The sequence below is a fragment of the Cannabis sativa genome, chromosome 9, assembly GCF_029168945.1.
Source record: "Cannabis sativa cultivar Pink pepper isolate KNU-18-1 chromosome 9, ASM2916894v1, whole genome shotgun sequence".
NCBI classification, from domain to species: domain Eukaryota; kingdom Viridiplantae; phylum Streptophyta; class Magnoliopsida; order Rosales; family Cannabaceae; genus Cannabis; species Cannabis sativa.
The window spans coordinates 54,855,127-54,875,684 of record NC_083609.1 but is presented as its reverse complement, the minus strand read 5'-3'; the positions used below and the strand labels follow the sequence as shown (position 1 = coordinate 54,875,684).

At 35.8% G+C, this 20,558-nt stretch overlaps 1 non-coding gene across 1 annotated transcript; it reads right to left on the bottom strand.

The window, feature by feature from the left end:
• Positions 1-13,844: 13,844 nt before the first annotated feature.
• On the bottom strand, positions 13,845-13,951 carry LOC115724316 (small nucleolar RNA R71). The gene has a single exon (XR_004013113.1). It is a non-coding gene; the product is annotated as a small nucleolar RNA R71 (small nucleolar RNA).
• Positions 13,952-20,558: the final 6,607 nt, after the last annotated feature.

Below are 20,558 nucleotides of genomic sequence, written 5' to 3'. Positions count from 1 at the left end.
TATATATAGTATATTATATATATGTTTTATCGCATAATAATAACCATAATATTCATTTTCATTTATGTGATATATACATGCATATATATATATATACTAGCAAAAATCTACGTGCAAGGCACGTATACTAAATTTTATGCTAGTTTTTTTTATGTTATTTGAAAGTGATACAATTAAAAATTAAAGAAAAAATATTATTAGTTATTAGGTGAGATTATTATGATGTGTATCTAAATATTATGTGTATCTAGAAGAAAATTACGTCCGAAGCACGTATACTTAGTTTTATTCTAGATGCAATGATACGATAAATAATTGAACAAAAAATTTTATTAATTATATTTTGAAATTATTTTTACCTAACAAAGCATTTACACATAAATTCCATCAAAATATGCCCAAAGTAGCAATAAAAGAAGAATTATACTAATAAACAAAATCACTCATATAAACAAAGAAATGAGACTAAAGTAGAGGAAAAATATTGAATTTAAAAGAGGGCATTTTCTAAAATTGGTAAGCTTACAACATGTAATTGATTCAAACTGTGAAAATAGATCGAGAGCCAAAAATTGATGGGTCAAACGAAGGAAGGGAAAGAGTCAATCGCAACTCAATTGGCTCAACTGTTGCTTACCCCAGTAGGCGCAAATCGGTAGAATTTACATTGAGTTCACTACCTTGTACTCAAATGCAAAAGAAATTTGTTTTTTATGTCGAGCAAAATCATACAAGAACCTTCTGTAGTCCTACCTGGTACATTTTTAACCTTCACTTCCTACACACAACTCATTCTCTTTCAATTAAAAATAAATAAATAAAAGCTCAATAATAGAACCTCTGAATAATAAAAGAATAATTTTCTTGCCTCATCATTAGAAGAACTACTTTCTGAATCAAAGCTATCACTTGATTCAATTTTTTGTTTAGGAGTAGAAGTTGGTACATTTGTTACCTTAATTTTCTACACACAATCATTTTATTTTTGTAAAAGAAAACTAATAATAGATTATCTGAAATATATTACTTAACAGGAGTATAACACTGAAAACATCAAACATACCTCATCAAAATATCTCTCTTCTTCAGAGCTTTCATCTAAATAATCTTTCTTGGCTGTTACAGCAGGAGCTTTCATTGCTTGTGGAAGAACCTTATCTGCCGGTTTTTTCTGCAGTATCATCAAAAATTATAAGCTTAAACTATCTAAACATACATACAAGATAAACAAGATTTTTTTTTTTTTTTAAACTACAAATTTTTGTGTACATAATAAGTATTGTACAGTACTCACATGCTCATCATCCGAGGAATTATTATCATCATCATCACTTGAATCCTTCTCAAAACTCACTTTACCATTTTTTAGGAACAATTTTTTAATAATAATAATAATAACTGCTTCATTAACCGCTTTGTATGAGATTCCAAACAATATTGGAAGGCACAACATCGTTGCTAGTGACAGCATGGAGAAGTTGTTCATTGGATCCATAGTATTCAATGTTGAGATCGAAAGTTTGATATTAATCACTAATAATAATATCATGTTTGTCCTTTATCAATACAGTTAATTTATTGAATTCATCCCACAACTTAATCAATAACAGTGAGACTTGAAGCATGGAGAGCCAAACCAAATTTGTTGGAGCATTTGTAAATGATCGACAATGAAATTCAAAACTTCACAGATTAATAATAAGTATGTACACCAATTCAAAACACAAATACAAATTCAATCCTAAAAAATCTGAAGTAATCATAAAAGGATAAAACTATATATAAGTAAAAGTATTGATTTAAGAGACAAATAAATGCAAAATAAAATTAATAAATTATATTCCTCATATTTTAATATTATATTTATATATAACTGAGTTTTTCATCAACCCTCTTACTACCCATTCAAAATTTACGATAATTGGGAACACATATAATTAACTTTTTTTATATACTGTATATGTGCCTTGAATGGAACAATAAAACTATAGTAACCACAGTAAAAAAAGAAAGAACGATGACTGATGAAGGTGATCGGTAGGACTGAGTGAGCAGTTAAACCAAACAATATATATATATATATAATAAGCAATTAACATATATATAGTGTTTCGGTGTTTTGTGAATTTTGTAGTGTATACGATTGGGTTGGTTGAGTTGAGAAGCTCATCTCAAATCATAGGTTGTTTTCTTTTTAAATGGGTTGTCATTCTCGAATATTTAGGATCAAATATCAGTTTAAATATTAATGAGATTCGTTTTATTATTATTTTATTATATATAAATAATATTTTATTATTTTATTAAATAAAAATAAAAAGTCACCATGAATTTCTCATAAACCAAGAATTTCAGTTATATAGGCACACTTTATATAGAATAGATATATACATGCATATATATATATAACATAAAGTTATCGGTTAAAGTTTATTTTTTTTCCGTTTTTCATTTTTATTTTTGGTGTTTATTTCGAATTCTATATACATTACTATATTCGTATAGTATTATAGATCAATCTAAGCATTGAAAATCCATTGAAAAACTTAAAGATGGAAAAAAATTTCAGTTAAAACTTTTTCGGACCCGATTAACTTTGTGATATTAAAGTTTATATTTTTTCGTGTTTTCGTGCATAAAATCTATGTGGATCTCTTTATTATTTGATTTAGAACATTTTAGATTTGAAAACACGCAATTTGGTCGTCGGAAACGCAATTTCCGATCGGGTTTGGGTCGGGTTCGACGGACCCGTGTGCAGAAAAACGGGTCAAAATCGACCCAGTTTGGCTGAGGAAGACAGCCAAAACGACGTGTCGTTTTCCACTGAGTGGAAAAACGACATGTCGTTTTTCCTGTTATATTAGCTGCTGTCGTTTTCCCAAACGACGTGTCGTTTTTCCCTGTGGAAAACGACATGTCGTTTTTCGTTTTTTTGGCAGCTCTTCATTGTACAAAACGACGTGTCGTTTATTCATTCTTTTTCAGCGCCCGTCAGAATGGAAAACGACGTGTCGTTTTTGCCTTTTGCAAAAACGACCTGTCGTTTACAGGCAGTGTGTTTTTTCAAAAAAAAAAAAAAAGGAAAAATTCCGAATTTTTTATAAATTTTTATTTATTTGGAATATTAATTATTTTCCTATTTTTTTGTGTTAACTTAGTCAATAAATTGCATTTAGTTAATTTTCCATTTTTGTTTAATACATATATATAGTATAAATTGAAAATGGAAATTTGTTTAAATTTGGTAATTTATTACATGATTTATTCAGGCATGTAAAAATTGTGCTAATTTGTGCATTTAATTATATATTACCAAATTTATGCAATTTATTGTCTAAATTAATTTTGAAAAATCTGCCATCAATTTCATATTAAGGAATTAGCATTTAATTAATAATCATACATTAATTGTATTATTTTGTATTTATTTGACAAATTTATGTTTAATGCAATTAATTTGGATTTGTATGATTTAAATGCTATACATAAATTCCTTTTATAGTGCTAGATATATTTAGAAATATTCAAACATTAAGATAGGTTGAATATTTTATTTAGCAATTAAGTTTCATAAAACTTCATAAAATTATTCATAAAATATTCATAAAACTTTATAAAATGAATAAAATATGAATAAAACGTAAGTAGTTTTGTGGTTTGACATAAGAAAACATGAACCTGGGACAAATGCTCATATCTAGAACGGTTTTTAATGATCTTCGAACGACCACACTAGGAGCACTAATCTCAGTGATTGTCTATTATGTTAATAACGAAATTACTTTTAGGTAGAGCCCAATACCTAATGTCTAAAGTGAAAATATAATTTTTTATAATTAGGGAGTAGCCACAACATCTTTAATTATATAAAATTATATATTAATTAAAATTCACCTTAATGGACAAAACTTGTAATTAATTATTTGGATATAATAATTTTACCCCACGGTGGATTTTATTATATTTTTATAATTAATTAGGATAATATATTAAGTTAAATTCTCTTAATTTACCCCACAGGGAGTTATGAGGATTTGAATTAATAGTGTTATCACAAATTTTAATTAAAGATAGATTTCATTCCTCCATTAATCTAAATTAAATATTTCATTAAATCTATCATAAAGTTCATACAATTTTATTAGATTTAAAATTTAGCCCACAGGCAATTTTAGATTTAATAAAATTTTCATCTTCATCATGTTTCTACATTGGTAAAACATGAATTCATTAAAGCCTCAATTCTTTTAACATCTAAATTTTTGTAATCCTATTCTTGCAGCTATTTCATCCACCTCTAAATATGCTGAAATCACTAGTGAAATCCCTGAGCTTAGGAGTGACAACTTCAAAATCTGGAAGGAACGAGTTCTTCTCCACCTAGCTTGCACTGACATGGATTATGCAATAAGGAAAGATGAACCACTCGCTATCATCGATACTAGCACCGCGTGAAAAGTGGGAGCAATCTAATCGTCTCTCGCATCATGTTCATTATGTCCGTAATTCCTATGGGAATGCGTGGATCGGTGGAGCCACCTGAGAAGGTGAAAGACTTTACCAAAGTTATGGATGAGCGCTTGACACTTCGCATAAATCCTTGTTCATCAACCTCATCCAAGAGTTCTCGTCCACAAAACTCACCGTGTTAAAGGAGTTCGAGAACACATTTCTAAAATGAGGGACATCACCGCTCATTTGAAGAAACTCGACGTTATCATTCCTGATACCTTCCTGGTTCATTACATCCTTCACAATCTTCCTCCACAATATGGGCCTTTCAAAATTTCCTACAACACACATAAAGAAAAATGGACTATCAATGAATTGATGACCATGTGTGTTCAAGAGGAAGCCGTGCTCCTACAGAGCAAGGAGAAAGTGTTCACCTGACCACTCAACCTAATAAACGCAAGCCATTCAAGAAGAACAAAGGGAAAAAGCCCATGGCTCCCAAGGCTGCCATAAAGAAAGATTCCATCAAATGTTTCTTTTGTAAACAAAAGGGACATGCTAAAAGGAGTGCAATGGCTCAAGAAATGGATGGATGACAAAGGTAATCCAATTTCCTTAGTATGTTATGAATCTAATATGGCTAATGTTAATCTTAACACATGGTGGATTGATTCCGGTTCAACAATTCACATAACAAATTCCTTGCAGGATATTCAAAATCTAAGGAAGCAGTGGCAAGTGAGCAAAGCATCTTATCTGGAAACAAGATGGGCTCACATGTGGAAGCTATTGGAACATGCAATTTAGTTTTAAGTACTGGTTTTAGTTTAATGTTAGAAAAGACCGTTTATGTACCAAGTTTCTCTAGAAACTTGATTTCGCTTTCAAGACTTATACCCTTTGGTTTTTCCTTTACATTTTCGTACAAATATTTTAATTTATATTATAAATCGAATGTGTTGGAAATGGTATTTTGTCCGATGGTCTTTACCGCCTTAATTTACAAAATAATACCACTAATAATGTTATGCATGTTCACGCCGGAACTAAGAGATGTGTTATGAAAGAGGATTCCCGTACATTGTGGCACCGTAGATTGGGACATATCTCCATTGATAGAATTAAAAGGTTGGTAAAAGATGGGGTACTCAATACCTTAGATTTTACTGACTTTGATACTTGTGTGGATTGCATTAAGGGAAAGCAAACCTCCAAGTCTGTCAAAACTGGTCTCCATAGGAGTTCTGAAATATTAGAAATCATACATACTGATATATGTAGTCCAGATATGGAGTCACATGGTCAGAAATACTTCATCTCATTCATAGATGATTACTCACGCTACATGTATATCTACTTACTTCATAATAAAAGTGAAGCATTAGATGTCTTTAAGATATTTAAAGTTGAAGTAGAGAAACAATGCAACAAGCAAATTAAGATAGTGAGATCGTATAGAGGAGGTGAGTATTATGGTAGATACACGGAAGATGGACAAGCACTCGGTGCATTTGCGAAGTTTCTTGAAGAAAATGGGATTGTTGCCCATTACACCTTGCCGTACACCCGAGCAAAATGGTGTTGCGTAAAGAAGAAACCGAACATTAATGGACATGGTGCGGAGTATGCTTAGTAGCAACTCTAACCTTTCTAAATCCTTGTGGACTGAAGCATTAAAGACATCCGTGTACATATTAAACCGAGTTCCAACAAAGGCAGTCTCAAAAACTCCTTTTGAATTATGGAAAGGTTGGAAACCAAGTTTGAATCATGTACGCATTTGGGGATGTCCATCTGAAGTCAGAATATATAATCCACAAGAGAAGAAATTGGACCCAAGGACCATAAGCGGATTCTTTATAGGGTACGCTGAAAAGTCTAAAGGTTACAAGTTTTATTGTCCATCTCATAGCACAAGAATTGTGGAATCAAGGAATGCAAAATTTCTTGAGAATGCCTTGATCGATGGGAGTGATCAATCAAAGGACTTAGGTCCCGAGAAAGATCCTTCGTAACCTTCCACTTCAAAAGCAAGATTGATAATGGTTAACACTCCCGTAGTTCAAACGAATGTTGAACAACCATTACCAATCACCGAAGATCCACAAGTTGGTAATGATAATCCGGTAGATCAAAATGTTCAAGAGTTGCCAAGAATCGTTGAACAACCCGCCGAACCCGCCGTCGCTCCCCAAGAGCTTGTTGATGAAGTCTTAAGAAGATCTACTAGACCTATCAAACCAAAGATTTACAAAGACTATGTTGTGTATTTATTAGAATCTGATATTGGAATTGGAAATGATCCAAAAACGTTTTTACAAGCTATGAACATTAGAGAATCAAAATTGTGGTACAATGCTATGGATGATGAAATGAATTCTATGAGGTGCAACAGAGTCTGGGAACTTGTAAAGTTGCCTAATGGGGCGAGAGCCATTGGCCGTAAATGGGTCTATAAAACTAAGAAAGACTCATTAGGCAACACTGAGAGGTACAAAGCGAGACTTGTTGCTAAAGGATTCACTCAAGAGGAAGGAATTGACTATACGAGACTTTTTCTCCGTATCAAAGAAAGATTCCCCGAGAGTCATCTTGGCATTAGTTGCTCATTTTGATTTAGAGCCGGAGCGGATGGATGTAAAACCGCTTTTCGAATGGTGATCTAGAGGAGGAGGTATACATGAAACAACCGTAAGGATTCTCCTCTAGTGAAGGTCAGGATTTGGTATGCAAGCTCAAGAAGTCCATCTATGGATTAAAACAAGCATCCCGCCAATGGTATTTAAAATTTCATGATGTCATCTCTTCCTTTGGATTTGAAGAGAATGTCATGGACCAATGCATATACCTGAAGGAAAGTGGGAGTAAAATTTGTTTTCTTGTTTTATATGTGGACGATATTCTTCTTGCATCCAATGATAAAGGGTTGCTACGTGAAGTGAAACAATTTCTTTCAAGGAACTTTGAGATGAAAGACATGGGTGAAGCATCCTATGTCATAGGCATTAAGATTCATAGAGATAGATACCGAGGTATCTTAGGTTTATCTCAAGAAGCCTACATCAACAGAGTTTTAGAAAGATTTCATATGAAAGATTGTTCACCGAGCATTGCTCCAATTGTGAAGGGTGATAAATTAAATTTGAGCCAGTGCCCAAAGAATGATTTTGAAAGAGAACAAATGAAGAACATTCCTTATGCTTCGCCGTCGGAAGCCTAATGTATGCTCAGTGTGCACAAGACCCGACATTGCTTATTCGTCGGAATGTTAGGAAGATTTCGCAGTAACCCGGGGATAGACCACCGGAAAGCCGCAAAGAAAGTAATGAGGTATCTTCGTGGTACTAAGGATTACAAACCGATGTTCAAACGAACCGACAATCTAGAAGTAGTTGGCTACTCGTACTCGCATTTCGCCGGTTGCACCGATTCACGTAAATCTACATGCGGTTACGTGTTTATGTTCGTCGGTGGAGCCGTGTCCCGAGGAGTAACAAACAAACCTTGACTGCTACTTCTACTATGGAGGCTGAGTTCGTTTCTTGCTTTGAGGCTACATCACATGGTGTATGGCTAAAGAGTTTCATTTCAGGCCTTAGAGTGGTTGATTCCATTGCAAGGCCGCTAAAGATGTTCTGTGATAATTTAGCTGCTGTTTTCATGGCTAAGAACAACAAAAGTGGAAGTCGAAGCAAGCACATCGACATTAAGTACTTAGCTATTAGAGAACGTGTTAAGGAAAATAAAGTGGTCATTCAACACATTAGCACTGAATTGATGATTGCCGATCCTATGACAAAAGGCTTGCCACCTCATAAATTCAAGGATCATGTAGAGAACATGGGACTTGGTTCCCTTATGTAATTTGTACAAATAAAGTTATTATTAATGAAACTCTTATTTTGATTTTTCTCATATTTATGCGCATCTTAATTTTACATTTGAGAAAAATTTTCAGAGGACCTGAATAAACATAAGGTTTAGGGTTTATTCACTTAAGTACATTGCCACATAAAGTACATTGTTATATAATAAATGTATTGTAATACATGGAAGATAATACTCGATTCATAATGAGGACATGTCGCTATGATTCGTATGTTTATTATATAATGAGGAACGTTGGGTTTGAATATTTTAGTTTAAATGCTGACCAAGTGGGAGAATATTAGAATATTTTATACATGGAAGTTATTTTCTAATTAAGGAAATAATTTTCTATTTAAGAAAATAAATAAATAATTAATTTTCTGATAAATGAATATTTTATATTCATTAAATCTGGACAAAATCAATTATGTAATATTCTATATATGGTCAGATTTCTATATTCATAACCTGATTTGATTTCCTGAATTAATTGTCAAAATATTCTGACAATTAATGTGGCGCAGATACTGATGGATATCTCACCTATAAATATAGGGTCTCGGTCCCCGAGCTCCTCACTCATTCTGATGGCTACATTAAATATGTAACCATGATAGTTATATTTAATTTCTCGACAACCCAGGAGAGTACACTAGATTATATATATCATCTTATCTCTTCATGTATTTATTTGTTCGAAAATTACAAAACAAATGAAAAAGATGCAATCGTCGTGTATTGCATCTATTATTATTGTTGATACATACACAAATATATATAGGAGATATATACGTGCAACATGATGTTACAACAAAAATATGCAGGACCACATACTCAATACATGATCCTAATTAAATAATATGTGTCCTAAATAACTATGTTATAGTGATATATTCTAGCATCTTTTAAAATATACACTCTAGCTACCATATCTGCCTTCATTATTAACTATTTCTTTTATCATCACTTCATCCCCTCAAATCAGGTTTGAGTTAATTAGACTTATTCCTTAATTAAAATGTACAACTAATTACTTGTGACTAAATGTAACTACTACAACAAATTATTATTGTTGGTGATAATTTTTTAATCACAACATAATTTTTTGTGACTAAATTTACAACAAAATATTACTTGTGACTAAAATATAGTATTAAATATTGTGACTAAAAATATATTTAGTCACAACAAATTATAAATTTTTTGACTAATACTTTTAGTTACGGATCTTTTAGTCACAACATATGAATGATGATTTATAATTAGTCATAACTTTTTTTTTTTTACTTTTAGTCACAAATTTTATTATGATTATAGGTAAAAAAAAAAAAAAAAAAATTTGTAGTGACTGTAAACATCGGTTAATTAGACACATACTTAAGCCGGCCCAAAAATAATTCTTTTAAAAATATATGTACACATAATTTTTTTTATTACAATATTTCTTTCTCAATAAAATAAGGGCCAAACTTTTTTTCCTAGTCGACTAAAATTCAAGGCAAACTCTGGACTTGATCTTTTAATTTTCCTTTAACAAAGACTTGATAATCAAAGTCTCTTGTCCCATCAATTAAATGGAACGAAAGTAAAAAAAGACTAACATATGGCCACTCTGCAGCAAAGACGACACATAAATCAAGAGACTTGATCAAAATTAGAGGGTATTCTACTTTATAATAAACAGATTGTGCAACTCTTTTTCTTGAATGAAAAAAATATCAACCTAATATTGATATTAGCTAACATATAAACGATGTAGGGAAGGGACAGAATTAACAACAGTTGGCATTTAAGTGTAATATATTTTGCAAATTGTAAATTTTGACGAAAAAAAGAAGAAGAAAAAAAGTGGGCCAACGGAGCCACCCAATAACATGATGACTTATGGAAGTTTTTAACTTTACTAAAATGATATCAATATAAATTTTCATGTTCTTCTCTTATATATATTTTTGACCATTTTGTTAACCAATTTTTAAGAAGTTGCTCTAATGTGTTTCAATTTAAAATTAAGGTATGAGCTTGTAGCAGTAAATGCCTTTGTCAGTCTGAAAGCTCATGTGCTCTTGGTCAAGCTACATACATTTTGAGATTGGATTATAGTTAGAATATGCATTCATGAACCTTAAAAGTTAATTTGTAGCCTGAAGTTACGTCGACCATTTGATTAATTTGTGGAAGTGAAAAACAGTCTTTCCAGCAAATTTTGTTTAGATTTGTGAAATCTATACACATTCTCCATGTATCATTAGATTTTAGGACCAAAACAAGATTGGCTAGCCATATGGGATATAGAGCTTCCTTTAGAAAGTGGATGTTAGCTAGTTAGCTTGTCTACTTTTGTTTTCGCTGCTTCCGCTCTCATTGGATCTAAAAGTCTTTGCTTTTGTCGGAATGGATATGCCTCGAGATCTATGTTCAGTGCGTGACAGGCCACATGAGGAATAATTCCAGTTATGTCAGAATGACTCCAAGCTAATACATCATTGTTCTTCTTGACCGTGGAGACTATTCTTTCTTTAACAATTGCAGGCAGATTTTTTCCCACCTTGATGAATCTAGTGGGATCTTTATCACTGATCCATACTTCTTCTACCTCTTCCATAGGTTCAATTATTCGTTCTACGCCTACCCGTGGATCTAGTTCATTCTCTTCTCAGACCACCCCCAATACTGGCTGAGAAAATGTTCCGATTTACCGTTATATTTCCTTCATGGACCATGAGGACAAATCTATAGCTGAAACATTATAGCAGCTTCCTGCACTCTTTTGGTTGTCTCTAATTATTCCAACACTTCCAGTATCGCCTGGAAATTTTAAACATAGATGGCGGATGGATGTTACTGCCCCAAAGTCAATTAGAAAAGGTCGTCCTAGAATAATATTGTAAGCTGTTGGACAATCAACCACTACTAACGTACAATACTTGAAGGAGGAAATTGTGTTGTTTTCAGAATTTCAAACACACTTTTATTTTCTCCTTTTTTTTTTTGAATAAAAATTTTAGTATTCATTAAACTGAGAAATCAGCCAAAGCAATGGCAACTAACTCAGGAGACAGAAAACCCTCCTGGATAGTACGACCTATGGAGAAACAAGAAGCCCGCGCCATATAATGAGTGACTCTGTTCGCAGATCGTTTAACAAAATACACAAAAACAAAGGACAAACGAGTAAGCAAAAGCTTACAATCAGAAACAATAAGACCAAATTGAGAAGGCGTAGAAAGAGAACTTAAAATAGCTTGAACACAAACTAAACTGTCTGTCTCAAGAACAACATCACCCCAAGAAAAACTATCAATCCAACTAAGAGCCTCCTTGATACCAACGATTTCAGCCATCTCGGGTTGCACCCGACCTTCAAAAGATTTGTTGAATGCAGCCACAATTCTTCCTTCATGATCACGGGCTGTACACCCAACACCATGGCGCCCCCACTGCTCAAAAATTGCACCATCGACATTGACCTTGATCTGGTTAAAATTAGGAGGATTCCAATGCTCAACAACTCTATCATCACCACGAAAAAATAATAAAAAATCATTTTTCGTAGATTGAGCAATTTGATATTGATCAAGAGCACGCCTTGCCGAGAGAACAACATGTTAGGCTAAAATTAGTCTAAGTTTCGGGTCATATTTTCGGTTAGTTTTCACTCTTTGTTTCTAGTTTTAGGGCTATTTTACACTAGATTCTTTTCTTTCAGGGTGTTTAAAGAAAGTATGTACAAGAATTGAGGACGCGCGGTGAAAGAATCAAGAAGAAAACCAAAAAATTATGTCGCTACCTAATCCCGTCGCGACGGGCAATATCCTAGTCGCAACGGGGATTGGCAGAGAAAATCTCGAAGTTTCAAAGCTTAACCCCGTCGCGACGGGGGCATTCCAGTCGCGACGGGGACTCAGAGACGGGATTTTTGGGCAGTTTCGTAATTTCACGAATTTTAAAGATGAGACTTGGTTTAAATAGAGGGATTTCGTGAAAATTAGGGTTCATTCAGATTTGGAGCCCTAGAAACAAAGGAGGAGGCTAGAAGAGCGGCTTGTGGCGACCCGGATCAATTGCTTCAACTAGTTCTTTCTCTTCTCTTTAATTTTTCTATGTTATTTTCTGTTTCAATGTTAATTATGGATTTGATTATGGATGTTTTGAACTAAACTCCTATTTAGGGAGGATGATGAATGTTGTTTTAAGTTTTGCCTAGTTAATGAATAATTGTCATTCCTTCAATCTTGATTTGTGAAATTATCTATATTTGTGCTTAATTCCATGTGTAAGCTTGATCACCTTTTACATGTTCTATGATCTCAATTCAAAATCTGAAAAAGTGAGAATTGAGAATGCTAAAATTGGATAATCTAGGTTTTGATGTGAAACGAAAGTATTCGCATAGCCTTTGTGACAATTAGATTATTGCTTAATGCTGATTTCATGTTAGTTTAATTAAGAGATTAATTAGAGAACATGTGATTTAGAACCTAAAAGATTTGAAAAGAGTTAGGTTAATTTATAATCTGTCATTCACTTCAAGAAAAAGGATAGCAATTAGGCATTAACAATTGTGGTAAACTAGCAATAGGATTCTCCTCCCTAATCTCTCATCTTGATTAATATTCACTTGTTTCTTTAAGTTTCTTGAATTTCTTTTATTTTGTTAAAATCTTGGAAATTATCGATTTGCCAAATAGAATCATAAGTATAATTTAGTGGTAGTTAATCCAATTCCCTGTGGTTCAACCTCACTCGTGTGAGTTTACTACTTGATTACGTGTACTTGTGTAGTGTTTATAATTTTTGTAACAAGTTTTTGGCACCGTTGCCGGGGAATTGAATAAAGATTAATATTACATAAAATTGTACTAACTTCTACTTCGGCTTACTTTTCTTGTTGATTACTAATCTGTTTCTTGCAATATTTTCTTTATCTATTTTAGGAATTCTAAGTGTATGCGCCGTCAAGGACAAGTAGTCATACTACCAGTTGATCCTGAAATTGAGAAGACTTGTAGGAGAAACCGAAAGAATAAGAGGCAAGAAAGAGTTTCAGCAACTGCTGAAACATCAGAAATCATGGCTGTTAATGCGAATGCTAATAATGGAGGGAACAACAGTAATAATGGAGGTACCGTTGAAGATCAAGCTAACGGCCACAGCTTGAGAGATTATATTCTCCTTACTCTTACAGGGGCTCAGTCATGTATCAGGCCACCGGCAGTGGAGGCTAACAACTTTGAAATCAAGTCTGCCATACTCTAAATGGTGCAGTCTTCAGTCCAGTTTGGTGGACTCCCTTCTGAAGATCCCAATCTGCATCTATCAAACTTCATAGAGTTATGCCAGACTTTCAAAGTAAATGGGGTTAGTGATGACGCCATCCGATTGAGACTGTTTCCTTTCTCACTCAGAGAAAGAGCCAAGAGTTGGTTATTTCCTTGCCACCCAACTCCATTGCCACATGGAATGACTTGGCTACGAAATTTCTGTCCAAGTTCTTTCCTCCAGCAAAGTCAGCCAAGTTGAAAGGAGAAATCAACAACTTCTGTCAGCAAGATAATGAATCTCTCCATTAGTCTTGGGAGAGGTTTAAAAATCTCATCAGAAAGTGCCCTCATCATGGTATTGAGAAGTGGATGCTGGTTCACAACTTCTACAACGGGCTGGTTGGCAACACATGAACACTTATAGATGCTGCAGCTGGTGGAGCATTTTCGAGAAAAAGTGCTAATGAGGCTTATGAGCTGTTGGAGGAGATGGCCCTAAACAATCAGCAATGGCCAACTGAAAGAAGTCAAACTAAGAAGGTCGCTGGTGTGCTGGAGGTTGATGCCATTACAAAGCTGACAGCTCAGGTTGAGGCCCTAACAAAGCTGATCGCAGGGCAAGCCAAACAAGCCCAAGTTGTTTGTGAGATATGTGGAGGCCCCCATCACTTTTCTGAATGTCAGGCAGATGTGGATGATTTACCAATGGATGAAGCAAAAACCATTGGAAATTATTCTCAGAACAACAACAACAATTATGGATTCAACCAAGGAGGTAACCGAAGGAACAATGGGTTTTATCAGCAAAGAAATCAGAACCAGACACATAACCAGCAGTATACTCAGCAACAAACCTCTAGTGGAAATTCTAGTTTGCAGACAGATTTATTGTTACAATTTATGACTGAAACTAGATCTTCCATTAAAGATTTGCAGACTCAAATGGGGCAACTAGCAACTCAGGTAGCAACCCGTCCTCAGGGAAACTTGCCTAGCACAAATGAAGTTAATCCTAAAGAAAACTGCAAGGAAATTACCCTAAGGAGTGGTAAGAAATATGATGGGCCCGAGATGATGCAACCAGTGGATGAAGAGATTATAGATAAAGCAGCACCAACTCCAACATCATCAGATAAGAAAACTACTGACAGTCCTGCACCACAACAACAGTCTCTACCGGTCAGTATTGATCATCATGTGAAGATACCTTATCCTCAGAGACTCCGAAAGACCAATCTAGACAAGCAGTTCACAAAATTTCTAGAGGTCTTTAAAAGACTACACATCAACATTCCTTTTGCTGAAGCTTTAGAGCAGATGCCCAGTTATGTGAAGTTCATGAAGGAGATTTTGTCCAAAAAGAGAAAAATGGAGGGCTATGAAACAGTAGCATTAACTGAAGAGTGTAGCACCATTCTGCAAAAGAAACTCCCTCCCAAACTTAGAGATCTAGGGAGCTTCACTATTCCTTGTACCATTGGGAGAATTGAAGGAATAAATGCACTATGTGACTTGGGAGCCAGCATTAACTTGATGCCTCTGTCTATTTTTAAAAGGCTGCAGTTGGGAGAAGCAAAGCCAACCACAGTAACTCTACAATTGGCGGATCGATCACTAGCTCATCCTAGGAAAGTTATTGAGGATGTGTTAGTCAAGGTTGACAAGTTCATCTTTCCAGCTGATTTTATTGTTCTGGATATGGAAGAAGATAACAACGTCCCAATCATTCTTGGGAGACCATTCTTGGCAACTGGCCAAGCTTTGATCGATGTTTAGAAAGGTGAATTAAAGTTGCGTGTCCAAGGAGAAGAAGTGGTTTTTAATGTGTTAAAGGAGATGACTTACCCGAAGGCAAGTGATAACTGTTACTTTGTTGATTTGATTGATACAATTGTGAGCGAGAAAAAGTTGGTAGATGATCCTCTAGAACTGAGTTTAATTGAAGATGATCTGACGGAGCAAGAGGGAAAAGAAGTAATGGGTTATGTTAAATGGCTTGATTCCTATGGGCCATTAAACAGGAAGTATTATGAAGAGTTGGATGTAGTACCAAGAGAGCTTGCGCCATCTACTGAAAAACCTCCAGAGCTTGAGCTGAAGGTGCTTCCTAGTCACTTGCAGTATGAGTTCTTGGGAGAAGATAAGAAGCTGCCAGTTATAGTGTCAGCCTCACTTTCTGATTTAGAAACTGATAGATTGCTCAGAGTACTACGGGCACACAACAAGGCTATTGCATGGACACTGGGTGATGTCAAGGGAATCAGTCCCTCAACTATGATGCATCGAATTCTGATGGAAGAAAATGCTAAACCAACAATTGATGCTCAACACAGACTCAATCCACCTATGAAGGAAGTTGTCAGAAAGGAAGTTGTCAAGTGGTTGGATGCTGGAGTGGCTTACCCAATCTCAGATAGTAAATGGGTTAGTCCGGTACAAGTAGTTCCAAAGAAAGGGGGGATGACAGTGATCAAGAATGAGAAGAATGAGTTGATTCCCACAAGAACAGTCACTGGTTAGAGGATTTGTATTGATTATAGAAAACTCAACAAAGTAACCCGCAAAGATCACTTTTGCTTACCCTTCATTGATCAGATGCTAGACAGATTGACGGTGCAAGAGTATTACTATTTTCTTGATGGCTACTCTGGATACCACCAAATAGCCATTGCACCTGAAGATCAGGAAAAGACTACTTTCACATGTCCCTACGGTACTTTTACTTTTAGAAGAATGCCATTCGGATTATGCAACGCCCCTGCTACTTTTCAAAGGTGTATGATGGCTATCTTTTCAGACTTAATTGAATCGTGCATTGAGATTTTTATGGATGATTTCTCGGTCTTTGGTTCGTCATTTGATCATTGCTTAGAGAATTTGGAGAAGGTACTAATCAGATGCGAATAGTCAAACTTAGTTCTAAACTGGGAGAAGTGTCACTTTATGGTGAAAGAAGGGATAGTTCTGGGACACAAGATTTCAAAAGTAGGAATTGAGGTGGACAAAGCTAAAGTGTCAACAATAGAGAATTTGCCACCCCCAGTTTCTGTGAAAGGAGTAAGGAGTTTCTTGGGTCATGCTGGTTTCTATCGACGATTTATTAAGGACTTTTCGAAGATCTCTAAACCATTGTCCAGTTTACTTGTTAATGGTGTACCTTTTGAGTTTGGAGATGAATGTTTAAAGGCATTTCAAGATCTTAAAGAGAAATTGATTTCAGCACCAATAGTTACTTCACCAAATTGGGAGTTGCCCTTCGAATTGATGTGTGATGCAAGTGACTATGCAATTGGAGCGGTCTTGGGTCAAAGGGTTGATAGGGTATTTCACGCAATCTACTATGCTAGTAGAACCCTGAATGATGCTCAACTGAATTATGCCACAACAGAGAAAGAGATGTTGGCAATTGTTTTTGCATGTGATAAGTTCCGCCCCTATCTAATTGGGAATAAGGTTGTAGTCTACACAGATAATTCTGCAATTAAATACCTTATGAACAAGAAGGATGCTAAGCTAAGATTGATTCAATGGGTACTTCTACTCCAGGAGTTCGACATAGAGATAAAGGACAAAAAGGGCACTGAAAATCTGGTAGCAGATCATCTGTCAAGACTAGAGTTGGATGAGAGCCAGAATACAAAAGAGGTACAGATAAATGAGCAATTTCCTGATGAACAACTCTTTAGTGTGAGGGAAAACTTGATGGTGCCGTGGTATGCCGATTATGTCAACTTCTTGGATACCAACATAACTCCTCCTGAGCTATCTCGTCAACAATTAAAGAAGTTCTTTTCTGAGGTGAAACATTATTATTGGGAAGAGCCAATCCTCTACAAGCACTGCGCTGATCAGATAATTAGAAGATGTGTGCCTGGAGAGGAGATGTACTCTATTCTCAATCACTGCCATGCTTTACCATGTGGGGGACGTTTCAGTGGAACAAGAACTACTGCTAAGGTGTTGCAGAGCGGATTCTTTTGGCCAACACTTTGTAAAGATGCAAGTACTTTTGTGAAGGCATGTGACCGTTGCCAGCGTACGGGTAACATCTCAAGAAGGAACGAAATGCCTTTAGCAAGGATCTTGGAAGTAGAATTGTTTGATGTGTGTGGGATAGACTTCATGGGTCCCTTTCCTTCATCTTTTAGCAATTTGTACGTCTTATTGGCTGTGGACTATGTGTCGAAATGGGTTGAAGCGGCAGCAACACCACAAAATGACGGTAAAACAGTTCTCCGCTTCCTTCAAAAGAACATATTCACTCGGTTTGGAACTCCCCAAGCAATCATAACCGATGAAGGGAGTCACTTCTGCAACAACACAGTTTGAAGCACTCCTTTCGAGATATGGTGTCCGTCACTGAATCGCTCTACTGTATCATCCGCAAAGTAATGGCCAAGCTGAAATTTCTAACCGGGAGATAAAGATGATTCTGGAGAAAACAGTGCAGAGATCAAGGAAAGACTGGTCAAGAAAGTTAGATGATGCACTGTGGGCATATAGAACAGCATTCAAGACACCGATCGGGATGTCACCATATCGGTTGGTGTTTGGAAAAGCTTGTCATCTACTGGTGGAATTAGAACACAAGGCCTATTGGGCTATGAAGACTCTCAACATGGATTTGAATCCTGTAGGAGAGAAAAGATTACTGCAAGTGGATGAATTGGAGGAGTTTTGGAATGAAGCTTACGAGAATGCCAAGATCTACAAGGAGAGAACTAAAAAGTGGCATGACCGAAGCTTAGTCAGGAAGGAGTTACAACTTGGGCAGCAAGTTTTACTTTTCAATTCAAGGTTGAAATTGTTTCCTGGTAAGCTTAAGTCAAGGTGGTCAGGGCCATTTACAGTGGTCAAAGTGTTTCCTTATGGAGCGGTGGAACTGAAAGGTGAAAGCCCCGAGACTTTCAAAGTCAACGGGCAGCGGTTAAAGCTCTACTTGGGAGGTCAATTTGACCAAGCCAAGTCCGCCATGATTCTGGCGCCACTATGAAAAACTCGGTCAACGTCTAGCTGAGCGACGATAAACACAGCGCTATTGGGAGGCAACCCAATCTTTTATTTGATTTTACTTTATTTTTCGTTAGAATTTTTAGAAGAAAATTACAAGTGTTTTTTAGCATTTTAATTTGTTTCATTGCATTCATGTTAGGTTTGCACTTCAAAAAAAGAAAAAAAAAGAGAAAAGGCACAGTAGTCGCGACGGGGACCTTGCCCGTCGCAACTGGGAAAGACAGAAAAAAATCTAGAATCGTTCTGCCAATTCCCGTCGCGACGGGGCACCTTTCCCGTCGCTACGGGACCCCCTTACAGCCCTATAAATTCCCCAATTCGCATGAAACCCCATTTAACCTAAAAATCAAAACCCAACCCGATCCCTTCCCTTTTCTCAGCCACCACAATCCTCTTCTACCATAAATCATCAAATTTCTTCAATTTCTCTTCAAATCTTCCATCTATATCACCAAAAACCCAATTCTTTTTCTCATAAATCTTCCTTTTCCTTCAAAAATCACACCACAAATTACCCTTTTTCACCAACATCTGAATTTGCTACTATTCATCATCTTCAACCTTGAGTTTTCCATGGATATGCAACAATGGAGGTAGATGGACGGCATTCTCGCTTAGTAAGTCTATTTCTTTTCAAAACTTTGATTAATTAAGCGAGTTTTCCGATAGTTTCAATAGTTTTCTAGAGCATTTAGGAATTTGTGGATTTCTTTTGAGGAATTGTTGAATATTGTGAAATATTATTGTTATTGGATTATTGTGGTATGATTTTGGTGGACAATTGAATTTTTGGGAAGTGAAGAAATTAAGGGGAGGTGCTGCCGAATTTTTCCGAGAAAATTTTTGTGTGATAATTTTAAAGTTTGTCATGGGTTCCAAGCGTACTAGAACGGGGCAACCAAGTGCTTCATCGTCAAAACCGCCACCACCGGCGTTAAAGTCCACTTTTGAAAAAGATAGATTTGTCAGTTTGAAAGCGCAAGAAAGATACTTTGAATTGCAAAAGAGAGTTTTCATTATGGATCGAGGTATCGAATATGATGAAAACCCCATCCCGAATAACCCATTATTCGAGACCATGAGGCAACAAATTCAGAATCGCCATTGGGAGAAATTTGTGCATGTTCCAGAAAGAATCAATCAAACTCTGGCTCTTGAATTTTTAGCCAATTGGCCTGAGGCACAAAACGACAGGGTAAGGGTCCGCAAAACAAATGTGCGTGTAAACATTGGAATCATCCATCAAATATTTGGCATACCACTAGAGGAGGAAATTTTTATGGAAGAACAGTATAGAATATTTATGGGCAAAGATTTTGACCTTGCGGACTTGGCAAAAATGGCTGGTTTTCCGGGATTGAGATTGCATGAGGTGGATGAAGAACCCCAAATGCTTTATCGCTGTGAACTGAACCAAGTGGCTCGTGCTTGGATGTTTTTTGTGAGTGCTAGGCTTATGCCTAGTAAACATTTATCAGATTGTCCTTTGGATAGACTCAGGGTTATTTATGCAATAATGAAGGGGATTAATGTGCCAGTTTGAGGTATACTTTTGCAGAGCTTCGATAACATGGTGAAAGGAACTGCACATGCAGGAATTGGCCTAGCGAGAGTTATAACTGAATTGTGTGTTGCTAATGGTGTGCCACAATATCCTTATGATAATCAAGTCCAGCTACAACGGAATATTGATTGGACAATGGTGCGCAACCTGAAGCCACCACATCCATATGGCCAACCACCTCCTCCTCGTCGTAATCAACAGCAAGAAGTTCATGTCCCCGAGGAAGAGGACAATCCAAATGAAGAAATGCCTCAAATGGTGCCCACTCCCACTCCCCTAGATGCGGGGATGCAGCATATACATGCTCAACTCAACTACATTATCCAGCAAAACAATCATATCTAGAGTTACATGGTGCAAATGAGTGAATTTGATAAAAATCAAGTGAG